The sequence below is a fragment of the Triticum dicoccoides genome, chromosome 3B, assembly GCF_002162155.2.
Source record: "Triticum dicoccoides isolate Atlit2015 ecotype Zavitan chromosome 3B, WEW_v2.0, whole genome shotgun sequence".
Lineage (NCBI taxonomy): Eukaryota > Viridiplantae > Streptophyta > Magnoliopsida > Poales > Poaceae > Triticum > Triticum dicoccoides.
Window position 1 is genome coordinate 287,110,235 of NC_041385.1, and position 14,514 is coordinate 287,124,748.

A 14,514-nucleotide genomic window follows, 5' to 3' on the forward strand; every position below is an offset into this window, starting at 1 on the left:
TAGTTTGCTTGATTTGCAGACCAAGAAAGAATTTGAGTTCACTCATCATAGACATCTCAAACTTCTCCGACATTAGCTTCCCAACCTTTTCACTAAAATGAGGGTTAGTTGAACCAAATATAATATCATCAACATAAATTTGGCACACAAAGAGTTCACCATTAACCCTTTTAGTAAAAAGGGTAGAATCAATTTTCCCAATTTCAAAGCCTTTTTCAATAAGGAACTTGGTCAAGCATTTATACCATGCTCTAGGAGATTGTTTAAGTCCATTGAGGGAGTTCCGGACTAGGGGGTGTCCGGATAGCCGAACTATCATCATCGGCCGGACTCCAAGACTATGAAGATACCAGATTGAACACTCCATCCCGTGTCCGGATGGGACTTTCCTTGGCGTGGAAGGCAAGCTTGACGATACGGATATGTAGATCTCCTACCATTGTAACCGACTCTGTGTAACCCTAGCCCTCTCTGGTGTCTATATAAATCGGATGGCTTTAGTCCTTAGGACGAAAAACAATCATACCATAGGATAGCTTCTAGCGTTTAGCCTCCTTGATCTCGTGGTAGATCCACTCTTGTAACACACATCATCAATATTAATCAAGCAGGACGTAGGGTTTTACCTCCATCCAGAGGGCCCGAACCTGGGTAAAACATCGTGTCCCTTGTCTCCTGTTACCATCCGCCTAGACGCACAGTTCGGGACCCCCTACCCGAGATCTGCCGGTTTTGACACCGACATTGGTGCTTTCATTGAGAGTTCCTCTGTGTCATCACCGATAGGCTCGATGGCTTCTTCGATCATCATCGACGATGCAGTCTAGGGTGAGACCTTTCTCCCTGGACAGATCTTCGTATTCGGCGGCTTTGCACTGTGGGCCAATTCGCTTGGCCATCTGGAGGAGATCGAAAGATATGCCCCTGGCCGTCAGGTCAGATTTCGAAGTTTGAACTTCACGGCTGACATCCGCGGGGACTTGACCCTCGATGGATCCGAGCCACAGCCGAGCGTGCCACACTGTCACGACGGGCATGACTTAGCTCTGCAGCCGGACAGTAACCTGGATCGAGGACGGATGGCTAGACACCGCCTCGGGGGCTGCAACCTCTGCGGCGATAGAGCCGAACACTGACCTTGTCCCTCATAAAGCTTGTGACTCCGAGGTGCCGGACCCCTTGCCGGACTCCGAACCTCCCGCGCCCCCTCCGATCGAATTCGATCGGGCGCCGATCATGGAGTTCACCACAGTGCACATCTTTCAACTCTCACCCTTCGGCGACATCTTGAGTTTGCTAAGGTATCTCTCGTTATCAGGAGAGCCCTGGCCGGACTGCGGTCAGGGCAGTTGGGATGCGGACAATGAAGAAATTCAAAGCCCACCCACCACCCACTTGGTAGCCGCTGTCAACAATCTAACCGACATGCTAAACTATGACTCCAAAGACATCGACGATATGGACGACGATGCCGGAGACGACCAAGAACCAGTGCCTGAAGGGCACGGGAAAGCCACCCCAACTCATGGCGTATACATGATGGATACACCAAAAGGAAGCGATAATGAGGAAAAACGGGACGTGGCGAAGGACAACTCCCCCAACAAACAACCAAAGCGGCGACGCAAGCGCCGCCCTAAGGCCGGCATCGATAAAACAACACCCGTATGGACCCGGCCCTAGAGCAGGGCGAAGCAGTGGATGACGCACATGTCAACAAGCAGCCAGCCGGACATGAACTGGACAAGCAACCCATCCCCGGCGAAGATTATCTCACATCACCAGAGCATATGAATCTTCATAAAAGGCTCGTCGCCAATTCAAGAAGTTTGAAGAAGCAAAAGCGGAAGCTCAAAACAGCGGAGGACGCACTCAAAATGAGATGGAGCAAAGTACTCAACAGCGCAGATAAAAATGGCGCTAGTCACCAGACAAAGAGCTACCCGAAGCGCAAGCTGTTGCCCGAATTTGACGAGGAGGCCTTAGAGCCCCCGCAGTCAAAAAAGAAAGAAGCCGCCTAGCCGGATAGACGACCAGATGACAGGCCAAGAGCAACAAGGGGCGCCGCACACAATCCGGCTCACGATCAGCATAAAGATCCTCGGAAAAGGGACGACCCAGTCAGATCTATTTATGGGCCAAAAAAGAAGACTCGAGGAAGCAACATAACCCGCCGAGCATTCAAAGACAACGGCACACCCAAATACAGGGGCGCCGCACACCCACTATGTTTCACCGATGAGGTACTGAATCATGGATTTCTAGCGGGATTCAAACCCGTAAACAAAGAAGCATATGACGGAACAACAGACCCGGGAGTCTGGATTGAGGATTACATCCTACACATACATATGGCCAGAGGAGACGATCTCCATGCCATAAAATACCTACCCCTCAAGCTCAAAGGGCCAGCTCGGCATTGGCTTAAAAGCCTCCCAGAAAATACCATTGGAAGTTGGGAAGAGCTTGAGGATGCGTTTCGAGCAAACTTTCAGGGGACCTATGTCCGCCCTCCGGATGCAGACGATTTAAAGTCACATAACTCAACAGCCCGGAGAGTCAGCACACAAATTCTGGAACAGGTTCCTCACTAAAAAGAACCAAATAGTAGACTGTCCGGACGCTAAAGCCTTAGCAACCTTTAAACACAACGTCCGAGATGAATGGCTTGCCAGACACCTCGGCCAGGAAAAACCAACAACAATGGCCGCACTAACAAGCCTAATGACCCGCTTTTGCGCGGGGGAAGACAGCTGGCTGGCTAGGTGCAGCACCAGCGACCCGAGTACATCCGAAGTTAGGGATGGAAATGGGAAATCACGACGCAGAAAAGATCAGCGCCGGAATAAGGAAAAAGGCCCGAATAGTACGGCGGTCAACGCCGGATTCAAAAGCTCTCGGCCGAACAACAAAACACTTCCCCTCAAGGACAACAGTGATGAGCTATCCAACCTAAATAAGATTCTGGACAGACTATGTCAAATACATGGTACCCCTAGGAAGCCTGCAAACCATACCCATAGAGATTGTTGGGTCTTCAAACAGTCCGGCCGACTTAATGCCGAACACAAGGGGCTCGACACACCAAGCGAAAGTGACGAAACCCAACAACAGCACTCCGGAAAACAGAAGACTTTCCCACTAGAAGTAAAAACAGTGAACTCACTTCATGTGATAACACGAAAAGACAGCGCGGCACCTGCGATACCAGGACACCGGCTGCAGAATGGGGATAGACCATACCAAAATTTGCCATAGCAGCACTTCCTTTAAAGGAGTGATGCCAGGCCTTTAAGCCAATTATACAGGCTTTGTACCACTAGAGGTTGTGTTCGGTTTATCCCACAACCTCCGCCGCGAAAAGCTCACTACCCATCGCCCCATTCAAACAGTAGCCCTTAAGCACTACTGGGGTCCGCAGCTTTCGCCAGCCCTAACGCAATACCACATTACGCGTTTTTTACGCTTAAAAATTCCCGGCCAACGTGGCATAATTTCATTAAAAAGTAACTCCGAGTGTTCCTCGACCACGGAGAAACGTGAGACTGCCTTGACAGCCACACACTAATCAGACCTTGCGGGTCAAAGCCCCTAAAAACAGGTCATTCAGACCTCGGACATGGTGAGGCGAGTCCGGCAAGGGGCTTCCCAGCTGCATATCCCCTTTATAAGGGGCTGCGTGTATAAATGATGAGAGCCAATAAAGCTCAATTTTCTTCCTTTTATTCTATTTTTATACAACCGCTGCACAATATTTCTTGGAAACTAAGTCCTCTTTTACAGATGAAGCACGTGCTACACCCGTCCAGGATACAGCACAACGGAGACATAGGCGCAGACGTGCAGCAGGGACCCGTTGCAAGGATTCTTTTCAGATTAAGACCCTGCATCAACCTTTCTTACTGTCTCTTGTTGATACACATCCCCCGGTTTCAAACCATAACCGAGGAGGAGGCTGGCATTTTGGCATCGGCCGCGTCAGAAGTTCCCACCTGAACCTGGACACTAGGGGCTTAGGGCATCGTTCTGCCCGGTATCATAAAGACCGAACACCTCAGGGAGTGTTCGGCGTATCGAGTTAGGCCTTATATGCATCAGCTCCGAATCATGTCTTTGGTCAAATGTTGGGTTTGCCTGGCTCCTGTGTTTTGCTGCCTTACGTTCCGCATCGTCGGCTAACGCAGCACCAGGAGAACTACTGCGATTGTGCCCCGGTTCGGCCGGTCGAGCGCCTCAGTAGAGAAAGCCAAAAACTGACTGTCATGATATAGCGAGAGACTGGTCAACCACTCGATTGACCATTGGAATGTTTAGAATTCCTCCGCTTTGACGAAGGACCGCTTCCCGGTCAGGCACATACGCACCCCAAAGTTCGGAGAGGAGCGGTGCCGCTAGGGGCTATATAGTAGCCCCACATTCGAGCTCCTATGGCTAAGTGAAAGTAATAAAGCATTATAGTCCGGTTGCCTAGTTTGCTACGCTATCACCTCCCTACAAGGACCAAGACGTTGGATTAAGTGTGAAAAAGTGCTTTTCTTTTTGCAAACACCCCCGCACCATGTGCGTGGGGGCTGAAGCCGAAGACTGCAACTTTCAGGTTATTCATACATATACGGCCGCACAGGAGATAGTTCAATACTTGAACACACAAGTATAAAAAGTTATTGCATTATAAATATAATCTCAGAAATCATACATGTCATTCAAACATAACATCTTTCGAGCACTGCGACTCTATTATACGAGCGCCCTGCAGGACTTCCTCAAAATAGTGCTCGGTGGGGAATCGGCTTTTGTCCGAACCCTGGGATGCAACAGCGGTGGCATCCATCTCCGCCCAGTATGTCTTTCCACGGGCGAGAGCCATCCGTGCACCTTCTATGCATGCCGACCGCTTCATCGCACCAATATGCGGCACCGCCCCAAGGAATTGCTGCAACAAACCAAAATAACTCTTCGGCTTGGGCCTTTTCGGCCACAGATGAGCGACCACATCCATCATGGCTAGTCCGAACAATCTATTCAGCTCAGCCCACTCAACCAGCCAATCACTCAATGGAAGTGGACGCTCCGGACAATGGAATTGAGACCAGAAAAGCTCTTCCATTTCATGATCCTCCTGACTTCGAAAGTGCACGACTGCGTCTGCCGCACTCGCCGCCAAGTCCAGATAAGGATCCTCCGCACCGTACAATCGGCCCATCTGAGCATACTTCGGATCCGTGAACTTCCTATGCAGCATAAAGGGCTTTCCAGCCACAATGTCTTCGACCTGACGCAGTTCCTCCTTCATAGCCCGCATCGCACTACGAGCATCCTTGGCTTCGGCGTCGGCCTTCTTCAGGTCCTCTTGCTCCTCTCGGCGTTCTCCTTCAAGAACTTCCAGGCGGTCGGTAGCAACTTTTAATTTCATGGCCATTCCGGCCATCTCCTCCCTGCTTCGGCAGTGAGCAGCCTTCTCGGCTTCTAGCTCTTCCGCTGCCTTCGAGGCAGCCGCCTCGCTTTTTCTAGCTTGCTCCTTGGCCCGAGCAAGTTCTGCTCGAAGATCTTCCACAGCAGCAACACCATCTGCATCAAGCATACAAATTGTAAGGAATGGGCGTCAGCTCCCTTACTAGGCGACCGCGGAGCAACCACTTACCTTATGACTCATCAAGTCGTTTATTAACCAGCGAGATGTCCGCATCCGCAACATCGAGCTGCCTCTTCAGTTCGGCAACTCCATCAGTCCGGCTGGCCACCGAATGTTCCGCCACCTGCATAGGAATGGCGATAATCTATAACTAAGATTATGATCCTCGGCATGCTGTCGCTTTCGACAGCATACCAAGTCTCAGGGGCTACTATCTATACAGGGCGCACTTCATGTGCAAAACTATCAAAAGGTATGTCATTTTTTGCGTACCTCAAATCCCGTCAGCAAGCTTCCGACGACCTCATACAACCCGCTCTCGGTGGACGAGATCCTTTCAATAATCGTACTCATTAATGTGCGGTGATCTTCCGAGATGGACACCGTCCTAAGTAAATCCTGCAGCTCCACCGGCCGTATTCCAATGGGTGCCGAACTCTCTGGCCCCGCCGGACTCGGGGAGACCCTCCGCGACGACACCTCAGGGTCATCCGCCCCGCATGATTGGGCGGCAGATGGAGGCGTTTCACTCTCCATCATCTCCGGACGAAGGTCTCCCGAAGATGAGCTGTGCTGAGACGGGCTGAGATCCAAACTACAAGATGAAAACTTCGGTTACCCTTAAAAATTAAGCAGGGGTATCCACTATTACAAAATTCCCCCTCTTCTACGTACAGCTCGCTGGAGGGCTGATTCCTCCGAGGAGACAGTGCGGCCGGGACTCTTCCCAGCACAGGACCTTCCGGTATAGATTTCTTTCCCCGCTTCGAGGACTTGGCCTCCGGGTCTTCAGAAGCGGTCCTCTTCTCCCCCTGGAAGGAGGGACTCTCGATTCCTCCCTTACTAAAAGCCTCCATGGCGGAGGTGGTATGTCCCCTGTGCTCTTCTTCGCCTTCCTCCAAAGGTGCAACCTCTAACATTTTGATTAACACGGGATCCTGCATGGTCTTAGGGAGGGGGGCCGGGGACTGTATCATTTTTGCTTGCGCTATCCACTCCTGTCCAGGGATAGCTGGTTAAAAGGCAAACTCACGATAAATAAATGGACGGTGTGTCCGGACACAGGGCTACTTACTTGAGTATCCGGGCGATTGCAGCTTAGGCCAGCATCCTCGGTCAATTCCGTACGCGTCTCTTGTGATCCGAAGAACAGTTTGTACATCTCCGTGGCTGTCAAACCCATGAAGTGTTGAAGAGCTCGTTGCCCCTCCAGATTAAATTCCCACAGGCGGAGGGTGCGACGTTTGCAGGGCAGTAGGCGCCGGATCAAGATAACCTGTACCACTGTGACGAGATCGATCTCCCTTTCTTGGAGGCCTCGAATCCGGTCCTGCAACAGGGGTACGTCCTTGGGCGGCCCCTAGTCACGCCCCTTGTTGACCCATGACGTCAGCCGCTGTGGAGGGCCCAAGCGAAAGACGGGCGGCGGCCTCTGCCTACTGCCCCTGGGAGCGGTGATATACAACCACTCCTGTTGCCACAAGTCGAACTCCTCCTGAAAAGAGCCCTCGGGACATGGAGCATCGGCCCCCTTGCTTATAACTGCCCCGCCACACTCTGCCTCACGCCCCTCAATCATCTTCGGCTCCACGTTGAAGGTTTTGAGCCACAAGCCGAAGTGAGGGGTAGTGCGTAGGAAGGCTTTGCAGACGACAATGAATGATGAGATATGGAGGATGGACTCCGGAGCCAAGTCGTGGAATTCTAGCCCATAGTAAAACATGAGCCCCCTCACGAAAGGATCCGTCGGGAAGCCTAAACCCCGACGGAGGTGAGACACGAACACGATGCTCTCGCCAGGCTCGGGAGTAGGGATAACCTGCCCTAGGGAAGGCAGCCTATGCGAAATCTCGTAGGTTAAGTACCTGGCGGCTCTCAGCTTTAGCACGTCCTCTTCCGTGACGGAGGAGGGCATCCACCGACCTCGTAGGTCGGGACCGGACATTGTCGAAGATTGAAGGTACCCGAATATGGAGCCCTGGATGTTGGAACTCGGGGCGAGGGGCGGATTTGATTGAGGATTGAAGGAAAAGAACGGGCCTTGGTCTCATTATAAAGAGGGAGAATACCAAGAGCCGTCCGCGTGACCGTTTGGAACCCGCCTTCGATGGAGGGGGCGTGGCAACGGGCGCGGTTGGGTTACCCACGTCCGTATTGATGAGAATCCCGGAATAAGGGGAACACGATCTCTGCTTCAACAAGACGTGCCAAGGAAACCACCTCGCTAAACGCGCGGAGGTGGAACAATAAAAACAATTCGAGTAAAGGCTTGGTAATGGTGTGACGTCACGCCACAAAATACGTCAGCAGATTGAACTTGTGTAATATTATTCTCTCTACGGTGGTACGTGGAATTTATTTTTGCAGAGCCGGACACTATGCTGGTGTTCACAATCTTCTATAAATTATGCGGAGGAAGAACCTGCCTTGCAATGCCGAAGACAACATGCGCGCCGGACTCGTCGTCATTGAAGCCTGGTTCAGGGGCTACTGAGGGAGTTCCAGACTAGGGGGTGTCCGGATAGCCGAACTATCATCATCGGCCGGACTCCAAGACTATGAAGATACCAGATTGAAGACTCCGTCTCGTGTCCGGATGGGACTTTCCTTGGCGTGGAAGGCAAGCTTGGCAATACGGATATGTAGATCTCCTACCATTGTAACCGACTCTGTGTAACCCTAGCCCTCTCTGGTGTCTATATAAACCGGATGGCTTTAGTCCTTAGGACAAACAACAATCATACCATAGGTTAGCTTCTAGGGTTTAGCCTCCTTGATCTCGTGGTAGATCCACTCTTGTAACACGCATCATCAATATTGATCAAGCAGGACGTAGGGTTTTACCTCCATCAAGAGGGCCCGAACCTGGGTAAAACATCGTGTCCCTTGTCTCCTGTTACCATCCGCCTAGACGCACAATTCGGGACCCCCTACCCGAGATCCGCCGGTTTTGACACCGACATCCATAAAGAGCTTTGTGAAGTTTGTAAACATGATTGGGTTTCTTAGGATTGACAAAGCCGGGAGGTTGTTTAACATAAACTTCCTCCTCTATTTCACCATTTAGAAAAGAACTTTTAATGTCCATTTGGTACAAGGTGATATCATGGTGATTAGCATAGGCAAGTAAGATGCGAATGGACTCAAGTCTAACAATGGGGGCGTAGGTCTCACCATAGTCCATACCTTCGACTTGTGTGTTGCCTTGGGCGACGAGACGTGCTTTGTTGCGAACTACTTGTCCATCTTCATCTTGCTTGTTGTGAAACACCCATGTGGTACCGATGATGTTGTGGTTGTTGTCGGGCTTCTCAACCAATGTCCAAACTTGGTTCCTCTCAAAGTTGTGTAGCTCTTCATGCATAGCATTTATCCAATCCGGATCTTCCAATGCTTCTTCGACCTTCATAGGTTCAATGCTAGAGATGAAAGAATAGTTTTCACAAAAGTTAGCTAAACGAGTTTTAGAGCGAGTGATTCTCCCGGTTTGAATATCATTGTAGATTTGCTCGACAAGATGGTCTTTAGCAATTCTTGCTCGAACTTGTGAAAGCTTTTGCTTGGATCTTCGTTGAACATCTTCTTCATCTTGTTCTTCTTCTTGGCCTTCTTCATTGTTGGCGTTGGTGTTCTCTTGTCGTGGTGTAGAAGGAGGTTGTTGACGTTCATCTTGATGCACTTCCTCATTTCCTTCATCTTGGTGTGTCCCACTTGTGGATGCTTCCGTATCACCTCTTGGTTCACCTTGTCGTGAAGTAGAAGCTTCCACTTGGACGGACGAGGTACTCTCCTTCACCTCCGTTGGATGGACCTTGCCAATAGACAAGTCTTGGATTGCTTCCGAAGGATCTTTGTCTCCTACATCAATTGGCAATTGCTCTACTTACGAGCCATTAGATTCATCAAACTTCACATCTACCGTCCCTTCAACCTTTTGGGTGAAATTGTTGTAGACACGGTAAGTGTGGGAGTTTGAGCCATAACCTAGTAGGAAACCTTCATGAGACTTAGGAGCAAATTTAGAACGACGATGCTTATCAAGAATGTAGCACTTTGAGCCGAATACTCGAAAGTATCCAACTTGGGGTTTGTTACCGGTGAGGAGCTCATATGCCGTCTTGCCGAGTAGCTTGTGAAGATACAAGTGATTTGTTGCATGACAAGCTGTCTCAACCGCTTCTGCCCAAAAGTGCTTCGGCGTCTTGTACTCATCAAGCATCGTTCTCGCCATTTTGTTGAGCGTCCGGTTCTTCCTCTTAACAACTCCATTTTGTTGAGGTGTGGACGTAGCCGAGAACTCGTGTGAAATCCCTTCTTCGTCAAGAAAGGTGTCCACATTTGCGTTCTTGAACTCCGTTCTGTTGTCGCTGCGAACCTTCTTGATCTTCACTTCAAATTGATTTTGGGACTTCCTAGAGAAGTTTTTGAAGATCTTCTGAACCTGCGATTTATCATCGAGAAAGAACACCCACGTAAATATGGAAAAATCATCAACTATAACTAGACCAAAAGAATTTCCACCGAGACTCTTGTAAGAGTTGGGACCAAAGAGATCCATGTGAAGTAGCTCGAGTGGCCTCTTCGTGGTCAAGATGTTCTTCACAGGATGGCTTCCTCCAACCTGTTTACCTGCTTGACAAGCACTGCAAAGTCTATCCTTATCAAATATGACATCATTAACTCCAAGGATATGATTCCCCTTAATAAGCTTGTCAAGGTTTCGTATACCAACATGACCTAATCGTCTATGCCATAACCAACCTTTTGAGGATTTAGCAATGAAGCAAGTTTTAGGTTGGGCCTTTTTAGTGAAATCAACAATGTAAAGATCACCTCTACGTATACCGGTAAAGACCATTTTATGATTGTCTCGACGAAACACTTGGCAATCAACTTCAGTAAATAGGACATTTTAACCGAAATCAGCAAGTCTAGATACTGAAAGTAAGTTGTACCCAAGAGATTCAACGAGCATGACATTTTGTATGGAGCTATCATGTGAGATGGCCACCTTACCAAGGCCAACCACCTTACCCTTTGAGTTGTCACCGAAAGTGACATACTTTCGAGGACTATCATTATCAGCAAGCTCACGAAACATGTCTTTATCTCTGGTCATGCGATCGGTACATCCACTATCAAGAACTCATTCCTTTCCTCCTGACATGTATCCCCGAAGATTTGCCATAAGACAAAATGTCTCATTGCATCATCAAGATCGAAGTCACTATCATCATCCTCATCATAGTATCCATGTTCAACATCGTCATGTGGTGGATCAAATCCTAGAGAGGGTGATTCGTTAGAGTGATTTTCACAATGATCTTGTCTATGAATTCTTATAGCTTCGGAAATATTGTCACTAATAATACCAAAATTTCCTTTGGCACGCATAAGGTTTGTAAGCTCAAATAGACGATCACCAAACATAGGATCACTAGTATTCATTTTACTCAAAGCAATAGACTTATGGAGAATTTCATCTAGATTTTTCAAGGAATAATCTGGAAATCATTCCTCAAGAAATTTCCATATAGTTTAGGCACCCTTAAAAGTAGGCAAAGATCCAATCAAGTTTCTAGGCAATCCTCTAATGATAAGTTCGGCAGTTCTAAGATTCCTAACCATGTCAATTGACTCATCATGGGTTGGATGCATAGGATCAACACAAGGTGCACAAGGGCTAGCAATGTACATGTTAAACTGATATTGATTGAAAATAACAAGCATCTCATTTTTCCACTCACGAAAATACTCTCCATCAAGAATAGGCACTCTATGTCTAAGACTCCCCAAAGTAGACTCATCCATCTTCCTCCAATGGTGATTAAACCAAAGCAATGGAGACCAATGCTCTGATACCACTTGTAGAACCTTGAGAAGAGGTGTCTAGAGGGGGGTGATTAGACACTAAGTACCAAAGTTGCAGTTTTTAAGTTTCTTTAAATTTGAGTGTTGTTTAGGCACAAGTTTAACATTCAACAACACATAGCAAGCAAGCATGCAAAGAGTATATGAGCAGCAAAAAGTAAAGCATGCAACTTGCAATAATGTAAAGGGAAGGGTTTTGGAGGATTCAAACGCAATTGGAGACACGGATGTTTTTGGCGTGGTTCCGATAGGTGGTGCTATCGTACATCCACGTTGATGGAGACTTCAACCCATGAAGGGTAATGGTTGCGCGAGTCCACGGAGGGCTCCACCCAAGAAGGGTCCATGAAGAAGCAACCTTGTCTATCCCACCATGGTCGTCGCCCACGAAGGACTTGCCTCACTAGCGGTAGATCTTCACGAAGTAGGCAATCTCCTTGCCCTTACAAACTCCTTGGTTCAACTCCACAATCTTGTCGGAGGATCCCAAGTGACACCTAGCCAATCTAGGAGACACCACTCTCCAAGAAGTAACAAATGGTGCGTTGATGATGAACTCCTCGCTCTTGTGCTTCAAACGATAGTCTCCCCAACACTCAACTCTCTCTCATAGGATTAGGATCTGGTGGAAAGAGGGTTTGAGTGGAAAGCAACTTGGGGAAGGCTAGAGATCAAGATTCATATGGTAGGAATGGTTTATTAGTCCCTTTTGTAATGTGCTAAATTTTTATCAAAGATTTAACTGACAAAATGTTAGTGCATGTCAACAAAAATTATATCATTTGATTTGTATTTAAACATAGTTGCCAATGATATAATTCTGGTGACATGCATGGAACTTTTGTTAGTCAAATTTATGGTTAAAAATTTAGCACATATTACGATGGGGAGCAATAAACCAGGACGGAGGAAGACTGGTCCATCATGATCATGCTTTATGTCTAATTTTGAATTCAACGACCCAACCTACATGGAGGGAGTGATGCATATATTGGCATGACAACCAAACTTATATATTCAAAAATGAGCGTTACTACAAGTGATGAGTTCAAAACGAGAAAGTGGAACAAGTACAACATGCTTGTGTCGTTCACATTGCACCCCCACACGGTCACAAGCATAATGTAGTAAATGACTAGTCTCGTCTTGACCCGCATTTACAATGATACGGCTTGAATGCCAAGGAGGGAGAGGGTAGCGGTTCCCGAGACATTAAACGGTCAATGATGCATCCTCAATTAGCATGCAGAGGGAATTAATTGGAGAATCAGAATAGAGCCAACATGATGTGAATGTAACAGAGTTTGGACTCTCATATAAAGGTGCCCCACTACTCCAATCCGTCTACTCCTAGTCTCTACGCAACATTGCTCAGTCCAATCCAGGACCAAGTCACCAGAAGACAGAAGCACCTATGGAGGCGAGCGGCAGTCGGCTGTGCCAGATCATCGAAGATGTCGGCCTGCTGCCCCGCACCGCGCAGTGTTTACAGATGGTGCTGGCGACCACCAGTGTTGTATCCCTCGTCGATGCCGCCTTCACCTCTCGCATGGACAGCATGATGGTCTCCTCTATCCGCAAGTTCACCGCCATCAATAAGCGCGTGGATGGCCCTGCCGTACTGCTCTAGCCCGCGCGCCCAGGCTCCTCATCACCTACCACCCTCATCGGCCTACATGGTGATGAACTCTTTCAAGCCCTGGTGGCCCTGCAGGTGCCGGAGGTCGCTATGAAGAATGTGCACCTCGAGGCCACGCTCGCCGTGCAGCGCCTCACCATGCAAGAAACCGTCGACCTGCACATCCACGTCTACGAGGAAATCTTCTACATAGGCCACTACAAGGCCATCGAGGGCATAAAGATGTTGGCCTTCTTCCAATGACTGGAATCTTTGGATACCATTGTTCAGAAGCACGTCGACCTGGCCACAAAACTCGCTACTACTTAGCCGCCGTTCGGTTGGCCGGCGCCTTGAGTCAAGGAGGTTGACGTCGTCGATGGAAGCATCTTTCTTCTTGCCTCCTGGAACCAGCACTGCATTGCCATGCAGCCTTAATTATTTATTAGTGTATGACACTTTTATTCCGGTCGTATTTTTTTTAAATGAAAACGAGACCAACCCGGGCTAGACTAGTATGTTGGCATTTTTTACATAAGAAAACTCCGTGAGCACCAAGCGCTCGAGCTGAGACTCGAACCCTTGTGAGCTGGCTGTGAACTACCGCGCCTTGCCAATGGAGCATATGCTCCATTCTCTAGTCATAACATTTTCAATGTGAGGTGGGGCCGCAGTTGAGCAAACCTGCCATCGGCCAATCCCCACCCCGCCCACCGCGCGCCGGCTGAGTTAGAATTAGAAGAGAGAAATGATTGAGAAGAGCTAGCTGTAGCACGGACGCTGTTGTCAGATGGGACTCGTGTTGATAGAATAGGAGTACTGAGTACTCATACCTCTTTTTTATTTTTTGAGGGGAAAAGTAGTCATACGTCTAGTACCACTAGTTTGGTGCATGCGACCTATACCTATCATCACTTTAGGTCTCCTTTTCAAACCGCATGTACACTTCATAGTACATATACTTTTCAAGCATTTATCATCCTATATGTACTTCTCTATTTCCACGTGCTCCCTTTCGCCGACATGTGGGACATAGAGCATCTGGGTCGTAGTGCACGCACGACTCGGAGCATATGCAACCATGCTGGCGTACTTTACATTTCAGACCTCACGAATTACATGCAAACCCCCCACAGAAGAATAAATAAATAAATGAATTGCTACATGCAAACCGGATTATTTTCATAGAAACCGGAGCACGTTCATTAAATTTGGACATAACACATTTATAAAAAATGACCGGACCTAAACCGGTCTAAGGGCCTCTTTGATTCGCATGATACTGAAAACACAGAAATGCGGAAAGTATGACGGTGATGAACCAAGACCAGGAGGAAGAGGAGTAGTACTATACATGCTACACACTGGACTGTAGCACATTGTTTTTATGGCC